Below are 23,287 nucleotides of genomic sequence, written 5' to 3' on the forward strand. Positions count from 1 at the left end.
GGGGTGAGGTAGTCCACAGATTGGCCGGGAGTGCCAGGAACAGGCACAGGAATAGGCAGAGAGGCCAGGCCACAGCTGACCACAGCCGAAGCGTCCTCACGAAGCTAGTCCGATGAGGACACCGAGGCTGCATCACTGAGTGCAGGGGGCCACGCAGGGGGCACAGGTGGTGCCATTCTTATCAGCAGTGCCCTGCAAGGGGACTTTGCTGCTACATTTGCTGCCCCCAATCTCCCGCTGCCAGCAGAGATGCGCTTGGCCCCTGTTTCATGGCCTGGCTCGTTCCTAGCTCAATCTATGGGAGAGGGGCTTGGCAGCTGACCAACCCGGGCACGCACCCGGGCCCTAGCTGCAAAGGATGCTGGGACCGCACAGATCCACAGTGGGAGGCTGACTCTGTCGCTTCCCCCCAAGACTTTGAAGGTAGGGAATTTGCCAAGTCTAGGAAGGAGGGGGTCGTCACATGATGGGCAACAGAAAAGAATGACAAAATCCACTGGGCCCAGGGACAGAGAAGAAGGTTGGAGGTCACACATCTCAGCCGTGGTGGCATGGTACCCAGATGTTCCCCTCTACCAGGTGGTGGCTGTGGTTCCTAATTCGGGCCCTTGGGAGAGGCCTGGGCCACCCCCCCCTCCCCGAGTCTGCTTCTCTGGGCTCCTGTCACTTCTGTGAGCTCCCGACATCCTGCCAATAAATTCCTTTTTGCTTAAGTTAACCAGTGTTAGTGTCTCCCGGCCGCAGCCAAGCAAGGCTAAGTGAAACCACATGTAAACACGAGTCCGTGCTGCTTGTAAAACACCAAGGCAGTCCCGATAAGGCCACAGGCCTTCTGACATCCCCCTCTCCAGCATGCTCCCCAGAGGGAACCACTGGTATGTGCTGGGTATGCCTGTCCCAGAGTTACTGGCCATGCTTCTGTACAAGAGTATGTGGCCCTCCTAAATACCTCCGGGAGATAAACTTCTATTTCGCAGTGCCTATGATCTCTCCAATTGTAAGATGTGCCATTATTTGACGGGCTACCAAGAAGGAAAAAAAAAATTGCCAATGAAACATGTTAAGATCTATCAGTTGTAAACTGCATCTTGATTGCTGGTGTAAGATGTGAAAAATATGTGTGCATTAGAGTAGGGGAAATACGGTCACAGCAACAACTCACTTACCCCTTCCCACCTAGGCACTCAGGCAAGTATTTTGCTCGTGCTGACTCAGTGAATCGTTTATTCCACGCAATCATTTCTTGAGGCCAAAATAGAATTCGCCATATTTTACAGGTGAGCAAACTGAGGTATAGAAAGGTTAGTTTATTTGCCCAAGGTTACCAGTCTAGTAAGTGGCGGGACCAGAATTCAGAGAGATGCCAAATGTAGAGATTGCTGGCTTAACAGCCAATGCGACGGCGTTCTGCCAGTGAGTGCCTGTGCGGATGTGCGTGCGTGTGCGTGCGCCTGTGGGTCTACGTGTGCACACGTGCGCATCGTGTGTGCCTATGTGGTTGTGTGTGCGTGTGCACGTGTACAGACGTGTGTAGTTTTTAGTTAGGGAGTATCACGTTGTGTGTACCTTCTGCACCTTGCTTTGTTCATCCAATACTCTCCTGATGACCTTCCTGTATCATTACATAGGTGTCTTGCTAACGGCTGAGATACAGACAAAGCCATAAGGCCTTCGCCATTCTCCTGTTGATGGGCATTAAGGCTGTTTCCGTTTCTGGCTCTGTGTAACAAGGCTTTAACAAAGGTCCTTGAACAGGCGTCCACGAGCCCATGTGTGAGAGTTTCTCTTGGGTAGATAATAGTGGGATTGTTGCATCATAAGGTACGTGCATTCTGAAGTTTAATAGATAAGCCACGCCCCCCCACCAAAGCCACCCTCCTCATTTGTACTCCTGCGAGCAACCACCTCCAACCAGGGGGTGCCTGCATGTGATTTATATCCTAGACTTTTCCTTCCTCACCCTCAGCGGCAAGGGGCTGTCTCAGACCTCACCCTCCTTGGCATCTGAGGCATTTACACTGCTCACCTCCTCCTCACCCCCAAAATCGTGCCCTCCCTTGGCGTCCAGAAAAATCCACCTCCTTGATTCTGCCGCTGTACATTGTACATCTCTGTCACCCACTCCTCACTCCAGCTGGCTGGTGCCCGGCCTCACTGCCATGTTGCCTGAAAGTGAGCTGGCCCAGAGGAGGGGTGCTGGATGGTAGAAGGCATTCTGAGGCGGCAACAGAGGGCATCCGTTGTCAAATAGGTCTGGTGGACACTGGAAAAAGTAAGGTTGCTGCAGAACTTCTCAGGGCCTTTATCGGCGGGCCAATGTGCAATGGCAATCTCCACTGAATGCAGGAGAACTACAGACGAGCAGCCCCGACCGGCTCTATGTACCAGACAGCAGGCGCGTGTGCTGAGCCAGCCAGGAACGTGAGCCGTTCAGGGCTCTCCTTCTTCCTGCTTTCCACTGCAGCCCAGGCCCCCTGGGCTTCCACGGGACCCTGTCCTCTGCCCAGGTCTGCCTGTACCACATCCTACCCTCCACAATCCTCCCTGGGCAATGCAGAGGAAAGAGATTTGGCTAGGAGCAGAAGACTGGCCACCTGAAACCCTTGAACTGATTATTTAACTTTCACTGTTCCTCAATTCCCTCACCTGTAAAAGCGGGGGGGGAATACAGTACCCACCTTAGGGGTCCTACTGTGTAGCTTAAGTGCCTTCATATGGAGAGCGAGAGCAGGTGGAAGGTGCTTCACACAGCGAAGAAATAAGACCTTTCCAGACAGCAGAACTGGATTCCCAGTCTGTCCATCTCCCACCGTCTGTTTGTCCCTGTACACACTGCCCTCTTCCTCGGGATCCTATTTCCTCATTCATTCCTGGAGGCAGATGAGCCACACCAGAAGGTTGGGTAAGTCCCTACCTTCAAGGGCCCCCAACCTGTGTCTTGCTCAGTGCTGAGTCTCCCAGAGCCCAGCGTGGAAACTACCACAGAGCACTGCCCAGTGAGTGTGGGGTGAGCTGGACTGAACCAGGGGTCCCTAAAAGGAGGAGGAAGCACTGACCTGACAGATCAACAGGATAGTCACAGCACTAGGACAGACTCCAAGGGGGAGGGAGGGGTAGAGATGTGCCAGGCCAAGAGTCTACCTTGCATATGTTGAACGTTCAAGGATATTATTTAGATTTCTAGGAATCTAGGCAAGGAGGGAAGCATTCAGGAAAGGTCTCATGCAGAGGAGGGACTCAAGATCAGCCTGGCAAGATAGGTAAGCGTTTGCACGGCTTGGGGAACAAAATTGGATATTGCAAGAGGGATATTCACAGAGCAGTCACAAGTGGAGAGAGCAAAACAGGGGTAAGTTCTGGGTGGTGACAATTCAGGCATCTGCGTAGATGTCTGAGGATCTCCACTCTGCTCGGGGTGAGACAGACACAGCTTCCCTGCCAGGCATGTGCACAGATAAGATCTCCCCCCCGGTGAACAAAGCCAAGGTCTCCCACCCCGCCCCCCTCCAGGCTTGAAAAGCCCTCGGTGGGCAGCACTGTGGGCTTAACCATCCCCTAGAGAAAGAGGGAGTCTCGACAGAGACAAATGAGACGCGACATCCTCCTCGCTCAGCCGCCCAGGAGACCCAGACACCCCTCACGCCCATTATGAGCTCCCCTCCTCTTCTCCCTCATTATCTTCGCCGGGGTGTCCTCAGGCCAAAATAACGCACCCAACCCCTGCCTGTACCTGGGTATCATTATGATGACTCCCACTTGAAATTATTTGTTTTTCTCTATTGATCTTGGTTCGACACTGGAAAAATGTATTCTTTGTAAGGCATTCCCAAGGGCTTAATTTGTCCATGTTGGAAGCCTTTTTTAATAGGATTCTGCCCCATTGTTTATTCTGAACATTGAGTTCCGAGAGCTGAGATTCAGCTCTTTTAATAGAAACTCATTACCGGGGTCCCTCTGCATCAGAAAGCTGATACTGGCTCTGCAAGGAGGAGACAAATTAGGAGGCTACCCAGGACCCGTCTGATCAGAAGGCCCCTCGGGAGGCAGAGTCACCATCTAACGCCCGCCACCCCCTCCTGTTAGGGAGACCTGGGGGTGACAGCCACCAGGTTGGTCAGAGAGCCCACAGGCCCGTAGCCTACACTGGAGCTCACTGGCGACACGGGCAGCCCCCTCTATCCCTGGCCGGTTTTGGCTTCCAGAAGCTCTTCCTATCTTGAGAGGACCCTAGGCTCCTAGAGCAGGGTTTCTCAAAGTATTACCTCAGGTACCCCTGCATCAGAATTCCCTGGGGTGCTGATGTAAATTCAGGTTCTTAGGTCTCCTCCAGACAGACTTGCCTGCCATGTGGCCCCCACCTCTGGGAGCTCTCTGCTTTAGAGGACCTTCCTTGTGCCCAGGCCTGGCTGGGCTCCCAGCGCCATCAAGGTGAGGAATCCCAGTATTGGACCTGGTCCTGTGTGAATCCCGATTCCCATCTCTTCCTCTTTTGCAGAGACTATGTACCACTTCTACCTTGACCCACAGCCTCCAAGGGTTGACCAGATGTCCTAAAGACCTCCAAGGACTGAAATCCATGGGATCATCCCAGGGCCCCGTGGTTGGACCTCTGTAGCAGGTAGGCAGCCTAGCCAGTGAGTTGCTCCCAGGGACCAGCAAGTATTTCTTTCATAAGATCATGTGAGATTGAGCCAGCAGAATGGTGCTCACGTGATTTTGGAGGGACTCTAAGTGTTTTGCCTCACCCACGAAACAAACAAACAAACAGACAAACAGGCAGTCTTGGCCTGGGGCCCCTGCCTGCCTTGGGGCCAACCCTGCCCCCAGACCGACGACATTAGAAGCATCGAGGACGAAGCCCAGGAATCTGTATTTTTGCAAACATCCCAAGGAATTCTGACACTCCCTGAAGTTGGGAAATCTACCGAAGTGCGGTGATAAAAAAGGGAAGGGAAGGGTTTTTAGAGTCACTCAGAATGGGGTTCAAGCTGTGGTTTGCAGCTAGCCAGCTGGGTGACTGTAGGCAAATTCCTCACCCTCTCTGGGTCCCACTTAGAGCTCATGAGGATTTTTGTTCCGGGATGGTTTCAAGAGGTCTTCTAGGGGCAAGGCAGCCTGCAAGCCATGCGTATATAAGGCTGGCCCCACGCGTATGGCTTCCCCAGTTCCAAACCCACCATATGGCAACAATCTAGGCAACGAGGCCTGGAATCAATCCATCAGTCAGTCAACAAATATCTACTGAAACCCTACTATGTGCCAAGCACTGTGCTCAGCACTGGTGAGACCAAAGCAGACGTGGTCCGTCGTCTCCATAGGGGAGGACAGATATTGAACAGATGAATGACAATTCATAATCATTATTATGAATGAGCAGCGTGGTGTGGAGAGCAGGGAACATCCCCATGCAGCCGTCCGAGGCAGGCAGGGCGGGCTCCTCTGAGGAGGTGGTCATTCCGCTGGGACCTAGAGGTGGGCTGGCCAGGCAAAGAGGTAGTTTCTGTTCTGCTTTCTGTGTTTCAGGGATGCTTTTTCCTGCCTATTATAGCTCTTTCTGGAGGGTAACTGAAGACGGTTGATTTGGTAGCTGCCCTATACAGAATCCGTTCGAACTCAGTGGGCTCACAGGGGGCGGGCAGGCAGGCAGGAGGCATCCCGTAGGCCCGACTGTGTGCCAGCTGCCGCCCTAAGTACTTCCCCCGTGCCATCTCATCGGATGCCCACAGATGTGCATGCCCACAGTGGGCCCGCGTGTGGTTTCTATTTGTATCCCCTTTGAACAGATGAGGAAGACACCGAGGCTCGAAAAGGTTAACTTGTCACCTAAGTAAGGCCGCAAAGCTAATAAATGCTGGACCCAGGACCCAAGCCCGGGCAATGTGACCTATCAGGCCCCTAGGCTAAGGCCTCCACGCCCCTCCTGCGACACTGTCTTTAGAGCCCATTCAGGGGAATCGCCTTTTCCATGGAGAGAGGGACCCAGCACACTGGAAAGTGACCTAAGACAGAGTTCACTTGAATGCTTTGACGAGCAATAACCCAAGAGGGTTCGAGGGCGACAGAGCTGAGGTCCTGTCCCCACAGCAACCAGGATGACTTCAGGCCTCCGCAGCCCTGATCTGCAGGATGAAGAGCTGAGAGCAGGAAAGTGGTGCTCCCAGTATGTGCCTCGCAGCTCTGGGCTCCCCCAGACATGCCCTGGGGTCGCCTTGGGTGGGTACAGGGCCATCCACTCCTGCCAGCCACCCCCAGATAAACACTGGGCCCCCCAGAAACAGCTGTTGGAAGGCAGTCTCTGTGGCCATGAGAGCCGCGACAAGCTTTCCTTTCTAGCATCCTCCTTAAGTCCGTCTATATTTGTGAAGCACACATCGTGCTCTGCATGGAGGATCCAGGCAGCTCCCTGCCCTTGAGGAGCACCTAGGCCAGGGGAGGAGGCGTCCAGGGTCACTGCCCTGAGTAACTAGGTGTCATGGGTGGCAGGGTAGGTCCTTCCCAGCTTGGGCAGGAGCTCAGGAAAAGGCAGACGCCAAGCCGACATTTGAACCCAGGATTCTTGGCACTCAGGGCCATGTTTTCTTACCCACCCCCCCTCCACCTGCATCAAGTAAATTGACTTAGGCATCAATAAAATGGCCATTTACTCGTGTAAAAAGCTCCGGGTAGAGTCTCGGGAGGAGAGTGGGGCTACAGGGACAAAGGCCCAGGGAAGGCAGGAGTCGAGTCTTCTGACCAAGGCAGAGGATCAGGGAAGAATCTTCAGCCAAGATGGGTTTGAACAAGACTGTCTTGTTTAAAGGTCTGACTGTCATGGTCAAGGGTCTGCTGCTGAGGAAGGCAGGGTGCTGGGGTCTTCTACTTGTCTAGCATCGTACCAGTCCTCCCCCTCATGATCATTAATATTTATTGAGAACCCCACCGGCCAGGAGGGTCTGAGCTGTGTTGCAGCACAACCACAAGTAGGTCCCAAATCTCAGGAGCTTAACACAACAAAGATTTGTTTCTTCCTCACCCAGGACCCATCGCAGATCCCGGCAGGTCTGCGGGGTGGGTGACCACCACGTAGGGCCTCACCCACCCGGTTGACAGGTCCTCCGCCGTGCAAAGCTGCCCCGTCTGCAGCATGTGACCCACTCAGTCACCATGGCCGCAGGGAAGATTGGAGAATGGAGCACTGGCTTTCACGACCTAGTTCAGAAGTGACACATGTCACTTCTGCTCAGATTCCGTTAGCCTGAACCCGGAACTTGGTCCACTCGGCCTCAAGGTGGAGTGGAACGGGAAGAACTGTCTTCCATGTGGTTGGAAAAGCAAGACACAGTAGCTGAGTGCTAGCGATATCTACGAGTGCTGATTCTCTGCCAGGCATGGATCAAACACCTTACCCAGATTATGTCACTGACTCTGTACAGCAACCCTTGTTACTTGTTACATCGGGGGAAACTGGGGCCCAGAAAGAATGAACAGAAAGAACCTACCCAAAGCCACCCAGCTAGGAAGGAAAGACTGATACTTCACACTCAAGGGGCTGGGACTTAATCCTCACTCTTCCTCCTCCTAGACTCTCAGAGGTTGTCGGTGCAACAGGACTTGAGAGACGGGCAACTTATCTTCAGCACACAGTCCTTCAACTGGCCCAGTGAAGGCATCCGTGTCCTCTTGGCATTAGAGAGATGGGGAGAGAGACACCATTCTTCCCAGTGGCCTGGGACGATCTCCAGCCTCCTGGGATGAAAAGTTACCAGACTAAAATATTTCCCCGTGAGGGAAGGAGGGAAGTGCATGGGATTGCAAGCCTGTCCTGAGTGGCTTCTGATGCGATGAGAGAGAGAGCACGCGGGCTTCCTGGGAACTCTGCAGCTTGTTCAAGGACTCTTCAATCACAGACGCCAAGTGCAGGGAGCAATAAACAAGATCGCGACTATGGCCCAATCCGTGCTCTAGGGGGTCCGAGATTTCCATTTCAGGGCAGGGGATATAATAAGTAGCCATTGACTCGCATATCCAGGTTCATTGACTTGAAAGGTCATATATTGATGGACACAAAGCCAAGGTCAATATTTGATTTTGAGGAACCATAAATCTTGATATCCATGGAAAGAGGCCATCAGTGCAGGTGTTGCTGGGTAGGGACAGGGACACATTCACGACGAGGTAATCCTGCCTCCTCTGCGATGGGTTAAGGACGCCCCTGTGCAGAATATCGGGAAGGAGGCCTGGGTGTGGTTATCAGTGTCAAGGTAGCTCTGGGTAGCCGCCTACTTTGAAGAAAGTCCACAAAACAGAGGAGCCGGGACTGCCAGAGTGGACCCGCTTCTTGCCCCCATTCACACAGATGAAAAGAAATACCTGCCCTGCACCTTCTCCCTGCTCCCTGTTCCTCCTCCCCGCCCGTGGTTGGGGTTTACTCCCACTCTTACTGAGACGGGAGGCGGATGGAATTTCCCCATATCTGCTCTCCAACCCCCTACTCCCTTCTCCTTCAGTGCCCTTTTCATCATCTCCCCATGCGGACTTGGGTGCATTCCCAAAGAAAGGCATGCCAGTGGAACCAGAACTGAGGCAAAGATGTCAACATCTGCCCGTTGCAGTCCCTGCTCCGGGCCCTGCCCCCACCTCAGCACCCCATTCACAGCAGGGCCACCCAGACTGCTTCCCATCCCCACACAGTCAGGCATCTCAGGCCCTTGTGCGTTTGCTTACGCGGCAGCCACTGTCAGAAATCTCCCTGCCCTCCCTCCCTCTGTCCATACACCTCCGCCATGGGAGACCTCACGAATCCCCAAATGCCTCCTTTGACACTGTCTCCTTTGTGAAGCCCTCTGCACCTCCTCCATCTGCCCCCGTAGCCACTCCGTCCCTGGTCTAACACCCGCTTCATCCCTTAAGCCGTTTTTTGCCTGAGTGGCCATTGGTTTTCATTTTCCCATGATTGAATTCTTGAAGGACGGGGCTGCTCCTTACTTCACTCTCCGTCCCCACTGCCTGACCGTGGCAAACAGTATGTTTGCAGAACGGATGGCTGAACAGCAGGAAGGACAAATACGCCAGGGAAGGGCCTCGGCATGCAGTCTGGGCAGAAGGAGGGAGGGGAGAGGGCGACCTGCAGGACGAGGCAGGGGAGAGGCAGTGAGCACGGGAGGCGGGGGTGCTGTGAAGCATCATCCTCTCTGGTTCCTCATCCTCACAGGCAGCTGCCCTGACGGTATTAATCAAGGCCCGAGTGCGTGGAAATATCAGTCCACTCTGTTCTATTCAAGTTCCCTGGAACTAAATTATGTTGTCAGGACTGGACAGAGCAGGAATGGAAAAGACCAGGCTGGATGACACGGGGCTGTTAAAAGGAGATGAATGAGCCCAGTGGTTTCCATTCAATTTTTCAAGGTTTCCCAAGGCAAGTCTGACAAATACCACCTTATAATTTCCAGGCACCCTGCACGGTCCCCTCCACAGACTCATTTTTTTATTCCTGCCCGTCAGATTAGAAGGACAAGGGATCCTTCTTGCTGTCTTGCAAATGGGGCAATGGAGGAACTGGGGTGAGGGAAGCACTTTGACCAGGGTCAAGGTCGGGCCAAGGTCAGGGCATAAATCAGTGACACAATCAGCAGGAGGATGTAGAACTCTGAGTTCAAAGAGGAGTGCCCTCTCCATCACCCCGCCTATTCAGCTTCTTCTGCAAAATGGAGCTGGCCAGACCCATCTCTCAGGGCTGCTACAAGGTGTCAGGGTGAAAATGCACCTGAAAACCCTTGAAACGGGAACGACGCTATTCATTCATTCATTCAACCGGCGTTTACAGAGTACGTGAGTACGTACCATGGGCCAAGCCATGCTAGTTCTTCCTATTTAATGTCTACACTAGTAAAGATCTAGAAAGAGGCTGAGAACTAGAGACGGACACAGCTGGGTTGAATATCTGTCTTGCCACTTGGTAGCTGTGTGATATTGGGTCAGACGTGAGACTTCTCTGATCTTCTGCACAGGGCGACTGTCAGGACAAATCACTTCAAAATAAGACAGCGCCCAGCACAATCCCCTACTGGGGATAAGTTGTAAATAAGAACTGCCGCATCTGAATGTGCCCTCCCCCCAAAAAGCAGGCGACTCGTCCCTCTGCGCGGGAAGAGCATCCCTGCAAAATGGATGCGTGTGCCTGGCTTCCGGCTCCTCAGTGTGCTGCAGTCGAGCGCATCTCGCAGCCCAGTGGTGAGTGAGCCTCAGCTGTAAACAAAGGACTAATTAAATTAGCATAAATGATTTTATGTAAATTAAAGACCCACGTTATGACTGCTTATTGGTAGCAGCATCAAATCTTGCCACAGCACATGCTTGTTTAAAATTAATGTGCATAAATGCTCCAAATATCATATTATTAATAATGATAATAATGGTGATGAGGATGATGATAAAAAACACATTCTATAACAGTGCCTCCTGGCTGGCTCTAAAATCTCAGCAGGGAGTGTGCTGAGTGTCACATTCCTCAGGGAAGCCGCCAGATTACGCAGCTCCTGCCCAGCCTCCCAGCCCGCACTTACGGTGCCATTTTGGTGTCTCCTGTCGGGTTCAGCTAACCTCTGGCCCTTCAGATCCTGTCCATCTTTCAAGGCTTACTCAAGGCCACTTCATCTATGAACAAGCCCAACCCACAGGAACTGCAGGGATCTCTCCTTCCTTTTGATCTTTTAAACATTTTCTCCCCAACAATCTTTCCATCTATTGTCTCCTTGGATGCACCTCAAATCTGTCAGGTGGGTGGCAGGTATATTTACGATTCCCATTTTATAGATAGACTAATAGAAATCAGAGAATAGAAGTTCCCCAAGGTAACCTTGCTAGGAAATCACAAAGCTGAACTAAGCTTCCTATGGCTTGTGTGTGTGTATATATATATATATGTGTGTGTGTGTGTGTGTGTGTGTGTGTGTATCTCCCTGAAATAAGAGACCTAAATAAGAGGCTGGCATATAGCAGGTAATTAATGAACATTTTTAGGAGGGAAGATGTGAATGAACAAATGAGTGAATGGAAAGTTTGCAGAGTGCAGTCTTTATAATCCCTCAGTGTAATAATGGTCTTCCTCTTTCTTATTACCTATCCGGGAGTCAATCCATCAATGCCCCTGTAAATGTTTGAGGGACAGACCATACATCAGTAAGTACCCATCAAGTCTAAGTCCAAATATAAGCTCATCCACGTTGCTGAAGAGAAGACATACCCAGACTTTCCCTAGCCCACAGAGCATTTTGCGAGAATTTTATTTATTTATTTATTTTTGTGAAACTTTTCATTTTTTTAAGTTTATTTATTTTCAGAGACAGAGCGAGAGAAGAAGTGGCAGAGAGAGAGAGAGAGGGAAAAATCTCAAGCAGTCTCCATGTTGTCAGCACAGAGGCTTAACGCACAAGCCATGAGATCATAACCTGAGCCAAAATCAAGAGTCAGATGCTTAACTGACTGAGCCACGCATGTGTCCCAATTGTGAAGCTTTTACAAAGGCATCCCAGCCTCCAACACAAGCAGGCTTGGTAGCTGAGCTAGAGTTCACTTCACCCTTTGGGCCAGGTGCCAGCCATATGTGGTGGCTTTGCATTGATCAAGGACTTCAGAAGGTTAAGGGATTGGACATCCCTGCCTCCCCAAGAGTTCCATGGCACTTATCTCCTCATGATAGCACTAGGCAGGGACTGTCTGCCTAGAAGGGTGTGTGTGAGTGTGTGAGTGTGTGTGTGTGTGTGTGTTCCACTAGGCTGTGAGATTTCTCAAGTACCAGACATCAAGGGTTGTAGGACAAATGCTGGTTTCTGAAACAGACCAACTTGGGTTGGAATTCTACCCCTATCAGCATCATGAATGCACTTCTGGGGGCCCATGAACTTGGATGGAAAAAATGACACGCTTCGGTTACAAATGGAGGCAACAAGCCACAGTAGTATTTGCAAATATCTGAGATTTTTGTCACTGGTAGAAACCACAGGTCTCTGCCTGTTCCATTAAAGTTGTTGCAGATGTTTCAAAATATTGAAGACAACAGGGGTCAGCAAACTTTTTCTGTAAAGGTCCAGAGAGTAAATATTTTAGGCATGATAGGCCGTTCTTTCTCTGTTACAACTACCGCTCTGCTCTTGTCGCTCTAAAGCAGTCTTAGACAAGAGAACCTTGAAAGGGTGGGGCTGAGTTCAAATAAAACTTTATTTACAAAAACAAGTGATGATCCAGATGATAGTTTGCTGATTCCTGATATATGCAAGTCATTACCTTAAAGCTGCAATAGTTATTAAAATCTTGTTGTCTAAATTTAAATTTAAAAAATTGTTAATGTTTATTTATTTCTTGAGAGAGAGACAGAGACAGAGCATGAGCAGGGGAGGAGCAGAGAGAGAGGGAGACACAGAATCTGAAGCGGGCTCCAGGCTCCGAGCTGTCAGCACAGAGCCCGACGCGGGGCTCGAACCCACGGACCGTGAGATCATGACACTTAACTGACTGAGCCACTTGGGCGCCCTAGAATCTTGTTATTTAATGCCTCGATAAAGAGGCACATAAATTGCTATATCAGACTTTTAAAATGTTTGGAAAACTGCATTTCAATATCATTAGTTGCCCTTATGAACCCAGGCATTTTGTTTGATGCATTTAAAAATGTATTCTGAGCTGGATTGCATAGACTTCACCAGGCTACCAGGGGGTCCTTGACCCGCTGAATGTGAAGGACCCTTGTTATTTAATTTCTCTCAGCTTTAGTTCCACCCCCCCCCCACCCCGCACAGATTGGCAAAGCTAGTAATAATAATATCCAAGGCAGAGGGTTTTGAAAGGACGCAAGGCCGTTTTGAATATAGAACTAGCTTAACTAGAAAGTACTAGAGAAATTTAAGATATGAACATTTTCATTTCTCCAGTGGTGCCCACTACAGCCCTCGGTACATAGCAGGTACTGAATCAATGTCTGTGGCCATCACGTGAGTTGAGCCAAGGGCCTGGCATCCGTCTCTCCAGAAAGATCCTTGAACAATATGAGAGAGAGAGAGAGAGAAAGGGACAGAGAGACCGGAGAATGCTGGCGGCTCTGAGCATTATTTCACAATTATCTATGCAAAAGTCCTACCCATCACGTCTATTTAGAAGTTGCACTGGGGATATAAACAGGAAGGGGGGTGGGGGGGAGATGGCGAGTTTCGAGCAGACACTTCCTGCTGACAAGGCAGGTTTTAAGAGCACTACTTGTGCAGTTTGTGAAAGCACATGAACCTTGAAATAGAAATATGGACCTCTTAATTCATCTCTCCCTTATTTGATAAAGTATAAAGTAAATGAATGCAGAACATTTTCCCTTTAATTACACAAGGAGAAATGGGTAGGGGTGCGCGGCAGGGGGAGCAGAGGATGGCGGGCCAGAGGCCACGGGGAAGCACTGTGCTACCACAGCAATCGCAATGCGTGGAGGCTACGTTGCGGCTTTGCTGAGATTTCGGTCGCGGAGAAAGAGGTTGAAGCTACAGGTCACGATCAGATCTACCCCAGTGCCAAGTGCCTTCCAACTGGGATTCTGAGATAGGCACTTGGACGAGGGGGTCTCTTCTGTCGAAGGGCTTACTGTTCAGTTAAGGAAACAAGTCTGCAATGCACAAAGCAGGCATCGGGATGGCCGGGCAGTTATGACCCTGCATTCCTGAGCGGGAGACTGGGCCTCCGAGCAGCCCTGTGCAGTTGCTACTGATGTGCACTAAATAGTTCCAGTTCTGCCCTTATGGAGCTGACATCTGGCACGGAGATGGAAAATACAAATAAACCCCTTGAATAAACACGTCAGACATCGAGCCTCCGCTCCTAACCCTCCTCACCTCTGGATTCTTCTGCTATCTGTCCCCTTCGAAATGCTGCAGTTGTCTGTCCCAGTGAGCGTGAGCCCCAGGCACAACCAATTTACGTAGAGGCAGTTTAGAGTCAGGGTGCCACAGTATTCAATCATTTCAAGTTGGAATAGTTCCTCCCAGGCTGCCAAGAACCCATATTTTATTCAGTTTGATTATGATTTTGTCAAATTAAAAATTGTTCAGGTTCACGAGAGGATGACCAAGGGTTAGAAGATCAGAGTTTGTTGGGAGTTGAATTGTGTCCCCCCCAAAATTTATATGTTGAGTCTCAGGTCCAAACACCTGAGAATGTGACCTTATTTGGAAAAAGAGTCACTGCAGATATAATTAAGAGTAGGCAGGCCCCTGATCCAAAATAACCGGTGTCCTTTTTAAAAGGGGGACTTTTATGGGGCGCCTGGGGGGCTCAGTCCGTTAAGCTTCCGACTTGATTTCGGCTCAGGTCATGATCTCACAGTTTGTGAGTTCGAACCCTGCATCAGGCTCTGCACTTGGGATTCTCTCTCCTTCTCCGTCCCTCCCCTGCTCATGCTCTCTCTCTCTGAAAATAAATAAATACACTTGAAAAGAGAGGGGGACTTAGATACAGAAGACACACGGGCACGTGGAGAACTCCACGCGAAGAGGAAGGCAGAGACTCGGGTGATGCGTCCGCAAGCCAAGAAGTGTCAAAGGTGGCTGGCCCACCGCCACAAGCTATCGGGACGGCGTGGAGCAGATTCTCCCTCACAGCTTCAGGAGGAGCCAGCCTGGCCCACACCTTGCTCTTGGACTTCTGGCCTCTTCTGGAAAGAATAGACTTCTGTTTATGTTCTGCGGTATTTTGTTACAGCAGCCTTAGCCAACTAATACAGTGTTCTCATTTGGCTTTCCAGCTGCCGGATGACCCGGGCAAATGACTTCTCTGGACCTGCGCTGGAGAGGCAGCAAAAGGCAGCGGTCCAGAGTGGGGGCCGGGCGCCTGCCTGCCTGCCCGGCCTTGAATCCCTGCTCTGCTATTTACTAGCTGTGTCATCTCGGACAGGGCCCTGAGCCTGCCTGTACCTAAGTTTCCTGCCCTATAACAGGACGGGAGAGACTAGCTGGTCTCCAGGTGGCCTCCCATCCTAATTCTTGACAAGTCTAACGCATGCACTTTTAAAAAATCATTGCGAGTTAGCAGGAGAGGCCACTTCTGAGATACGAGGGCCATCCTAACAGGCCCCCAAGAAGAAATGGCCCCGTGGCAGAAGACAAAAATGGAGGAACACGCCAGGCAGAGCCAAAAGATGTTTCTACTGTAGGGAGGATGTTTTTGGACCGCTCGAGTTACTGGGCCTTCTCTGAGTAGAAACCCCAGGGTGGGTGAGCACAGCTCCCAGTGTGGGACTGTCAGGACACGGTGAGAACGAGCGTGATTGCCACGGGAAGCCAAGGATGGATGGTCTCTTGACTGACCACGTGGTAATGAGTTTGACCAACACCTCTGAGTCCAGAGGCACAGGAAAGAAACGGCAATGTGACCATTCCAAATGTCTTCTTGCCCAGGGAATTTTGGTTAATGACTAATATTTTTTAAAAAATGCTTTGTTATGCTAAATATTCAGAGTCTGTCCTGAAATCAAGAAGTGGCTTAGAATTCAGGCCCTTGAAGGGCCCAGGAGCGTACCCCACTCCCCCCACCGCTGCCCCTCTACAGTGCTCTCCAGGGAGGTCTCCAAAGGAGCCAGCTCCCTACAGACCTGATGGCCACGCACAATTAAAACCTTGGCGGGTTTCTCGCAATATTTACCGCTAACTCACCGAGGGGCTTGTTGAGACAGATTCTTAGTGTTGCATGAGAACAGGATGTTCCTATTTCTCTGTCGGGAAGAAAAAAAAAAAAGGCAAGGGAGATAGGAGACAGAAATGAATCCCACGACAGCACAACCTGCACAGCAAAAATGCCAGCTGTTTCTGGCACGACGCTGCAAGATCCCTCAGCCGTCAGCTGTCTGGTGCCCAGACCCAGACCAAACGCCGTGTGAGTGGCGGAAGAGACAGAGATCACTGCGGGTGTCCCCTGGACATTCCCGCCTGGGCAATGCTCAGGCCGTGATTTCAGCAAAGAACAGAGGAAAGCTGACGGCTCCAGGGAGACGACGGACTTCCCGAAAAGCACCAGTTGATTCACAGGTAATAACTGTGCGGTCACGACGCATCAGGTAAAATGCCAGGTACCGTTGGCCCTCCGCACATCACGGGTGACATTGTTTCAGGGGCGCCGGGTCCCTGACTGGAACCACAGAGATCATAACCCCAGGTTTTGGTGAATAAATAACAGATTGAGCACCCACTCTGTGCCAGGCAGAGTTAGGGGAGTTGGGGACACAACAGTAAATCGGTAAATACAACAGCCAATAAGTGACCCCCGCTCTAGCAGAGCAAGGGTGACAGGCGACAATGCGGTCTGCAGAGCATGCAGAATTGTTGTGAGGACTGCAGCTTACAACGTGACTTGCAACGTCATCGTCCCTCTTCTGGGCTTCCGTGCGCTCCTCTGTAAACTGGGACAGAGAGGCCGACGTTCTCCTATGAAGACACTGGCGGTTTCTTGTTTGGGCTTCATTCTGTCACTAGCTGTGTGACTTGGGGCAAGTCACTGAACCTCGTGGAGCCACGGAGACTGTCAGGGGAGTGTTGGGGAAACAGTCGGGTTAGAGTAGGTCGATGGCTTTGCCCCGCACCAGGTATGAATCCGGGCTCTGCCCCTTAAGAGCCGTGTGACCTTGGGCCAGTTATTTAGCTGCTCCTGAAGGCTAACAAGGGCAGAGAGCTCACAGGGCTGGTGGCAGGGGTGGGACCGTGAGGAAAGGGCCAATACCTATTGGCAGTGGTGATAATGAGCTTCTCACAAAGCTCACAGCAGAGAAGAAAAGAGATGTGTTGTCCTCTGACATGACTGAACACTCTGTCCCACTCCAGGAAGAAGACAGCCAACCCCCGGGAAGGCCTGGGGCATCCTGATGAGCATTTTCATTAACAGCCTGAATAAGGACATGGAAGGCCAGCTTATCAAATTTGAGTCTGACATGAATTTGAAAGGAAAGATAAATGAATCAAATGAAGTTCTGATCCAAAAATCTTTCAACAGGTAGGAATGATAAGTGGTAGCCAACCAGATGGAACTGAAAAGAAGAACCTAAGTCTTGTGCTTGATCTCCCAAAAGCTGACTGCACATGCTTAATGAGGGACACAAGATTTGACAGCCACAAGGCTTAGAAAAGATGTGGAGTTCTAACCAAGAGTGGGTTTAGAAAGGTCAACAGTGTGGCCTGGCTGTAAAAATGTTATTGCTAAAGTGGGCCACGTTAATAAATGTATAGGGTCTACTGTAAGGGAGGTGACAATCTCCTAACCTACTGGGGAAAGTCAGAGTTCAGTTTCTATTTTAGAAACCATTGGTCAAAAGACATACCGATAATCTACAACATGACCAGAAAGCAGACATCAGAGATCTTAAAATCATGTGTAAGAGCAATTTGCCAGGAAACAGACTCTAAGATGGAGATTTCTGTATAGGGAGTTTAGTAGGGAGTGCTGTCAGGAACACACCTGTGAGGGAGTAGAGCAAGCATCTTTGGGCGGAGGGAGAACCGTGTTGTGGTTGCAGTGAAAGCCCCAGCAGAGCCTCCGGTGCTGGCATGGCCCTTCAGAGTTTCTGAACTGGGAATGAACCTCTGTACCCCATATCAACCAACCATTGGATGTGGGCTGCTCCCACACGGGAGGCAGGGTAGCTCCTTTTGGCCAAGGGTAGTTCCTGAGAAGGGACTTGGGAAACAGCACTCCTGGCAGCTGGGAGTGAGTGCTCAGTCCTAGAGCAGGCTCCAGGCACTGTAGCATCACACCACCCACTACAGTCCACCCCTTGCAATACACACAGCCACCTGTTTTATATCACAGCTTCTTGGAGCAAATTATCCTGTCTCCTGCATTCTGGTTGTCTCTTTTCCTGGGAAAACTTGAACAAGAGGAAGTTTAGTGAGACCCACTGTAGACATCATGGCTGCAGGTGGTACTCATAATCTCCTTCCTGGGCTACCTATTCTAGATTCCCTTCACGAGCATCTAGCACCTATGCTCACTCTGTGGCTCATCTGGTTTCATGAACCAGACTCTCACCCGTGAAGGGTCTGAATCTCCGGTTGCCATCCCTTTCTCAGGCCTCTCTGTGTTGCATTATAGGCTATTGTGGTTCTCAGTTTACCATCAAAATTGGGCAGGAAAGAACAAGAGACTCCCCAGTGTCTTGAGGCCAAGCATACTCTTTTCTGCCCTTTGTTTGGTTCAGCAACATCTCTACTTCTTCCCAATGATCAAATTTTCTTAACCCTGCTAGGGTAGCGACTTTGTCCCTTATTTACCAGTCTTTCAACTTAAATAAGCAGCCCCAACAGACCGGGTGACACCACAGCCTAAAGTTTAATGTGACTTCCTCTGTCCCCTAGTGGAGACATTTCCCCTCTGGAAACCAGGATTTCTAGGTCCACAAGAGCCTAGTGGTGTGGAGACAGGAAGCACAGATTTCCTCAAGCGGGTCCCTGGGAATTATGGTAAGTAGAGACACTCCTGTTTTTACTTCTTGGTCCCCACACCCATTCATTCTCTCTACTAGGAACATAGCATCATTAAGTGGTCATTGACTTAGGGTACATGCTGTTCCCTGCAGGATATCCCAGGCTCACAGGCATCATCTCCAAACTGGTGCCTGAGCAGCACTTTCAAAGGTTATTCCTTCACTCTCTCAGGTGGCAGTGTCTGAGAATGCAGTATGTGATAAACCCAAAGGATCCTAAGGTCTGTCACCCACTGTCATACTTCCATGGCTGTAAAGTGATTCTCTTGAATCATGTGATTCAATGTTATATGGGATCCATAAGCCACCAGATATGTATGGTACAAGCTGAGGTCCAGCAGGTGGGAAGAGTAAACCTACATCTAGAATTTATGCCAATTCCGACCAAAATGAATCACTTCCCCTTCCAGAATGAAAGGGGGACCAATGCAAGCCACTTAGGTTCTACTCCACGCCTTTTCTCTTTCTCCACAGAATTGATGGCCAAGGACACTGCCTGGGGCTCTGCCTGCTGGGAGGCTTTATCCTCTCTGCTGTCTTTCAGGGGCATCCTTGTGTGGGACTATAGGGTAGCGGTGGTTCATTTCCAGCTTGTACCTATGTATCAAGCCAACACATCCATGAATAGAGCTTGTTTTTTATTGTTTGCTACTTTGTCAGTTAGTCTTAAGGGACCTCACCCACAGAGCCACTGGTGGGACCTGAACAACAGTGGTGGGTGACATGGGGGGTTGTGTCTCCTTCTTGGGCAGCTTCCTGGTGTCATCCGGTCCCATCATGCCTGATCCCAGGTGTACCACTTCTAAGCTACAATAATCTCATGACTCGGTGTTTGTATATGAACCCAGGTCACGATGAACAATTTTGGCTTCGTGGTCACTTAACGTCTCATGGTCATTGGCTCCATTTGTACCCGTGCCCAGAAGCATGCTAAGAGCTGTTTTTTGAATGTCTGAGTCTCCACTGCAGATGACGTGGCCTTGTTCCAGAACCCTAAGCGTCTACACGGTAATTTTCCTTTTGGAACTCACTATAACTCCACATAGTTTCCTTTCCTACTACAAATAGCTGTAATACCTTAGAGTCTGCCCAGTCATGTAGCTCACGCAGCAGGGCTGCTTGCACAGCAACCTGCATCGGCTACAGGACTCCTGCCCACCGAGGCAGGGGTCCTCGGTGTCCCGCAATAAATGGGTTGGAGCAGCTTTTCCTAGTGTGGAGTGTACTGCCTGCAGAATCCAAGGAGACCCACGAGGTGTGTGCTTCCTTCTTAGTGCTGGAAACTTTGAGATGCGATCGTTTGCCTTTACTTTGGAAGAGAGTCCTGGCCCCAGAACACCCACCTCTAACAACGTCACGGAGGAGGTGACTCCCCACATCTTTGTAGGGTTTAACTCCCTCTCGCTGGAGTACAAGTGACTTACCAAGGCCCCCAACTCCCTCGCCAACTCTTGCTCTCCTGGTTTGATTGATGTGATCTCACCAATTAACCAGATCAGTGAGATGTTATACAGTTTGCCTAGACAGTTCGAGGTCTTTGGGACTATGTTGTGATGGAGGACAGAAGCAGCAAACCATGGTAAAAGACCTTAAGGGTGAACAGATTTGCACCCCATGAGAGTGTGAACTGCCCTGGGCCTCTTTCCTGATAGGGATCTGTGCACACACACCCTGCAGTGCTCAGAGCTATCTTCTGTGCTCTGGTACAATCACAGCGCCTCCAACTGGGGTCAACTACCTGCTCAAATTATCGTGGCCCACTCTCGTCCTCCAAGACCCAGCTCATCTTTGGAGGCTCCTGCTGGTGAATGAAATGGTAAAATGGTGGGGACCAACCACTCCTGCATTCTTTAGGACTAAAGGTGGCACCAGTCTCTGCCGTTTCCCAGCTGGGAGGCAAGATTGTTTTTCATTTTCTATCTTAAGCGGGGGTAGGGATGGAAGAGTTTCAAGGCTTCTACTTGGCCTTTCCCGCTAGGACACCTTGTGGGACACTGGGTGACACTTCCCCAGTGTGGCTCAGGGGATGCTCTGGACCCATGTGAGTCAGTTCTGTGTCAGGAGCATCTGTATAAGCTGACCCCATACACATCCCACTCTAACAGAGGCCATGATGACTGCAGGGGCCCGTTTACCAATGTTAATCAACTCTGGGCATTTGCCCTTCTTCAGTACATGAGCCCTAAAAGGACGGGGGCAGTCATCACTGACCCCAGTTGCTGTGGCGATGCAGGTCCTTCCCTACGGGGACCTACCCTCTTCTTTAGTCAGTACATTCTGGGCCTGCAAAATGGCTCAGATTCAGAAACTGGACAAGGGATCACAGGGTTTTTGTGTGGTTTTCTGTTTGTATTTTTTTTTTTTTTTTGCTTTTTATTTTTGTTTTTGTTTAAACTGGGACAGCCGCTTTTAGCCTCCTGATCATCTGTCTTTAATTTTTTTTTTAATTTTGTATTTATTGAGCAATACTCTTCTGAGCTGCCCTGAGGGCAAGGTGACCAATTTATCTTAGTCTGAGCAGGACTTCCGTGGCGTTAGCGCCGAAAGTTCCTTGTCCTAGAAACCCCCTGCATCCTGACGGTCACCCTACCTCAGGGACATGGTGTTCTGTGGCCTCATCCATCAATCTGCAGGCCAGGCCCACCTGGCCACCGCTCTGACCTCACTGCTCGCTGCGATAGTTGTCCCCACCTTGCTTCTGACAGGCAAGCACCGCCACCTGCCTCTGCCCTTTCCTAAGATCCCAACTGCTAGCTGGGAGCCCAGGTTTGTGACATATGACATCACCTACAGCCATGCCTAGTCTACAGACAACACCCCCAGTGCCCCCCCCCCCCCCCTGCTGGTACCCCCTCACCAGCATAGCTGTCCCTGCTTTGGTAAGTGACCTGTCATCCAGGCCCTTCTGTAGCTGCTAGGCTTTTCAGCCTTACACAGAATAGCCACTCTAGCATGCTTCCTCCTCCGACTTGCGGATCCCCTCTCCTGCCATGTGCCACTGCAACTATGACATTTCTACCTTACATAGCGTGGGCCATATCTCCTTCCAAGCTTCGAAGAACCACATGAGCAGCACGTTAACATCGGCTTCCAAGGTCCTTGTCAGGGTGTGAAATCCTACACCAAGGGAGTTGCCCCCATACTGATAGCTACTGCCTTCCACCCCCCATTCAGCGCCCCCGATTTCTCATGCATGCGCCCCTGGGCCCTGCCAGTGGCCCTGCTACTAGCCCTGCTAGTGACTTAGCCCCAGTGTCAGTCCAGTGTCCCAGAGGGGGACGGAGGTAGGTCCTGAGCCAGCAGATGCCGTGGGAGGTGGAGGCCTCTGCATCATCCGTAAGCAAGGGGTGGGGAGCGCTAGACTTCAAGGTCAGGGAGAGGGCCACTTCGGCAGGCCAGGGGCTCAGCAGGTCTGGGGTTCAAAGTTCTCAAGTTATTGACCCAGATACTCCCATCACAAGTCCGAAGGTCCCATGCAGGGCCATGACCTTGGCATAGCCAACTGACTCAAGGTGAGAGGTCAGAATGGCCTCTTGTCTGGGCTCCACTTAGGGTCCAGAACCTCAGCGCTCTCCTGTCTCCAGCTGCTGGAGAAGTGACTTTCTTTCTATGTAACCAGGGAAGCCCACGGACTACAACACGTTGCCTTCAACTGGTAATTAATCACATATAGCCTTTTATTGGTTTGTTGTTGTTGTTGTTGTTTTTCTGGTCTGGGGATTGCACTCAGCACAAGCCAGACACTCCCATCGTCTTTATAATTACTAATTTCCCCAGCCTCCTGAAATGTGCCACCTGCCAGGCATTCCCTTCCACCAGGACCCGTCCCACCAGTTTCTCCAGGTGGGCGGGAGGGAGTCCCTACAATTGGACCATCATCCCCCCAGGCTGGGAGCCCTCAGTCAGGCATCCACCACCAGTGATAACATCCTTCCTGTCTGCTGGCTAGCAGAGGTCCCATTCCACAGTCCTATTTGGAGTCTCTTCCTCAGCCCACTCCTGCCTCGACCGTCTTTGGTCCAGTTCCTGGGACTCTGCCACAGAGATCGCGTGCGGGACGTTATCGGAGAGGATCCCTGGATCGACTCCCGTGGGAACTGAAAAACGCAAGATTGGGCAGAGGGGGAGGCTGAACTGCGTGCGGCGGAGCAGACCCTTAACCCCCCACATGGGGGTTCTAGAACCGGAAATGACTTTTCAGAGATTCATCTCCTAGTCATTGGCCGTGGCTGTCCCCGGCGAGGGCACAACCTGGGGCAGCCCAGTCCCTTCTGCCCAGGACAATGCCTGAGGAGGGACTCAGCTGCCAGCCAGCGGCAGGCAGCAACCTCGGCTTCATGAGAATGAGCTCCTTGGTGCTGAAGGAGAGTTTGGGCGTTGCACGTCTGGACCCACCACGCAAGCCGGGTGACGGAACGCTAAAGGGACAAAGATCTGGGCAGAGAAGGTTTCAGGGATGTGAGGTCGTGTTCAGAGCTCTGAACGGCTTCCCTGCGCTCGCTCTGTGGGGCTTCGTCAACAGCGGGTGACAATCGTAAGACAAATTTTGCCTCAATCGAGGGAAGACCCTTGGGCGGTCCTGACTCTCAGCAGCGAGGGTGGGGCAAACTCTGGGAGTAGTGAGCTCCCCGTCTCTAAGGTATGCAAGCAGACACTATTCCACCAACTAGGGAGGCTGTTGCGGAAAAGATTTGAGCACCAGAGTGAGACAAAACCCAACAATCTTCATGAGCACTTCATTCCGATCTTGACCTTTGGAGACTCAGGGACAATTACTTCCTGAAGAGTAAGGCAAATAAATCCTGAGTA

The 23,287-nt window shown here is 51.0% G+C and overlaps 1 protein-coding gene and 1 long non-coding RNA gene across 3 annotated transcripts in view; both read left to right on the forward strand.

Moving 5' to 3' along the window:
• Positions 1-23,287, forward strand: part of RPS24 (ribosomal protein S24) — a 1,165,472-nt gene that overhangs the window by 686,711 nt on the left and 455,474 nt on the right. The window lies entirely within an intron of this gene.
• LOC125933316 (uncharacterized) lies at positions 1,681-8,072 on the forward strand. The gene is made up of 3 exons (XR_007460924.1): positions 1,681-2,902; positions 4,496-4,618; positions 7,562-8,072. It is a non-coding gene; the product is annotated as an uncharacterized LOC125933316 (long non-coding RNA).

This window comes from Panthera uncia, chromosome D2, assembly GCF_023721935.1.
Source record: "Panthera uncia isolate 11264 chromosome D2, Puncia_PCG_1.0, whole genome shotgun sequence".
NCBI classification, from domain to species: domain Eukaryota; kingdom Metazoa; phylum Chordata; class Mammalia; order Carnivora; family Felidae; genus Panthera; species Panthera uncia.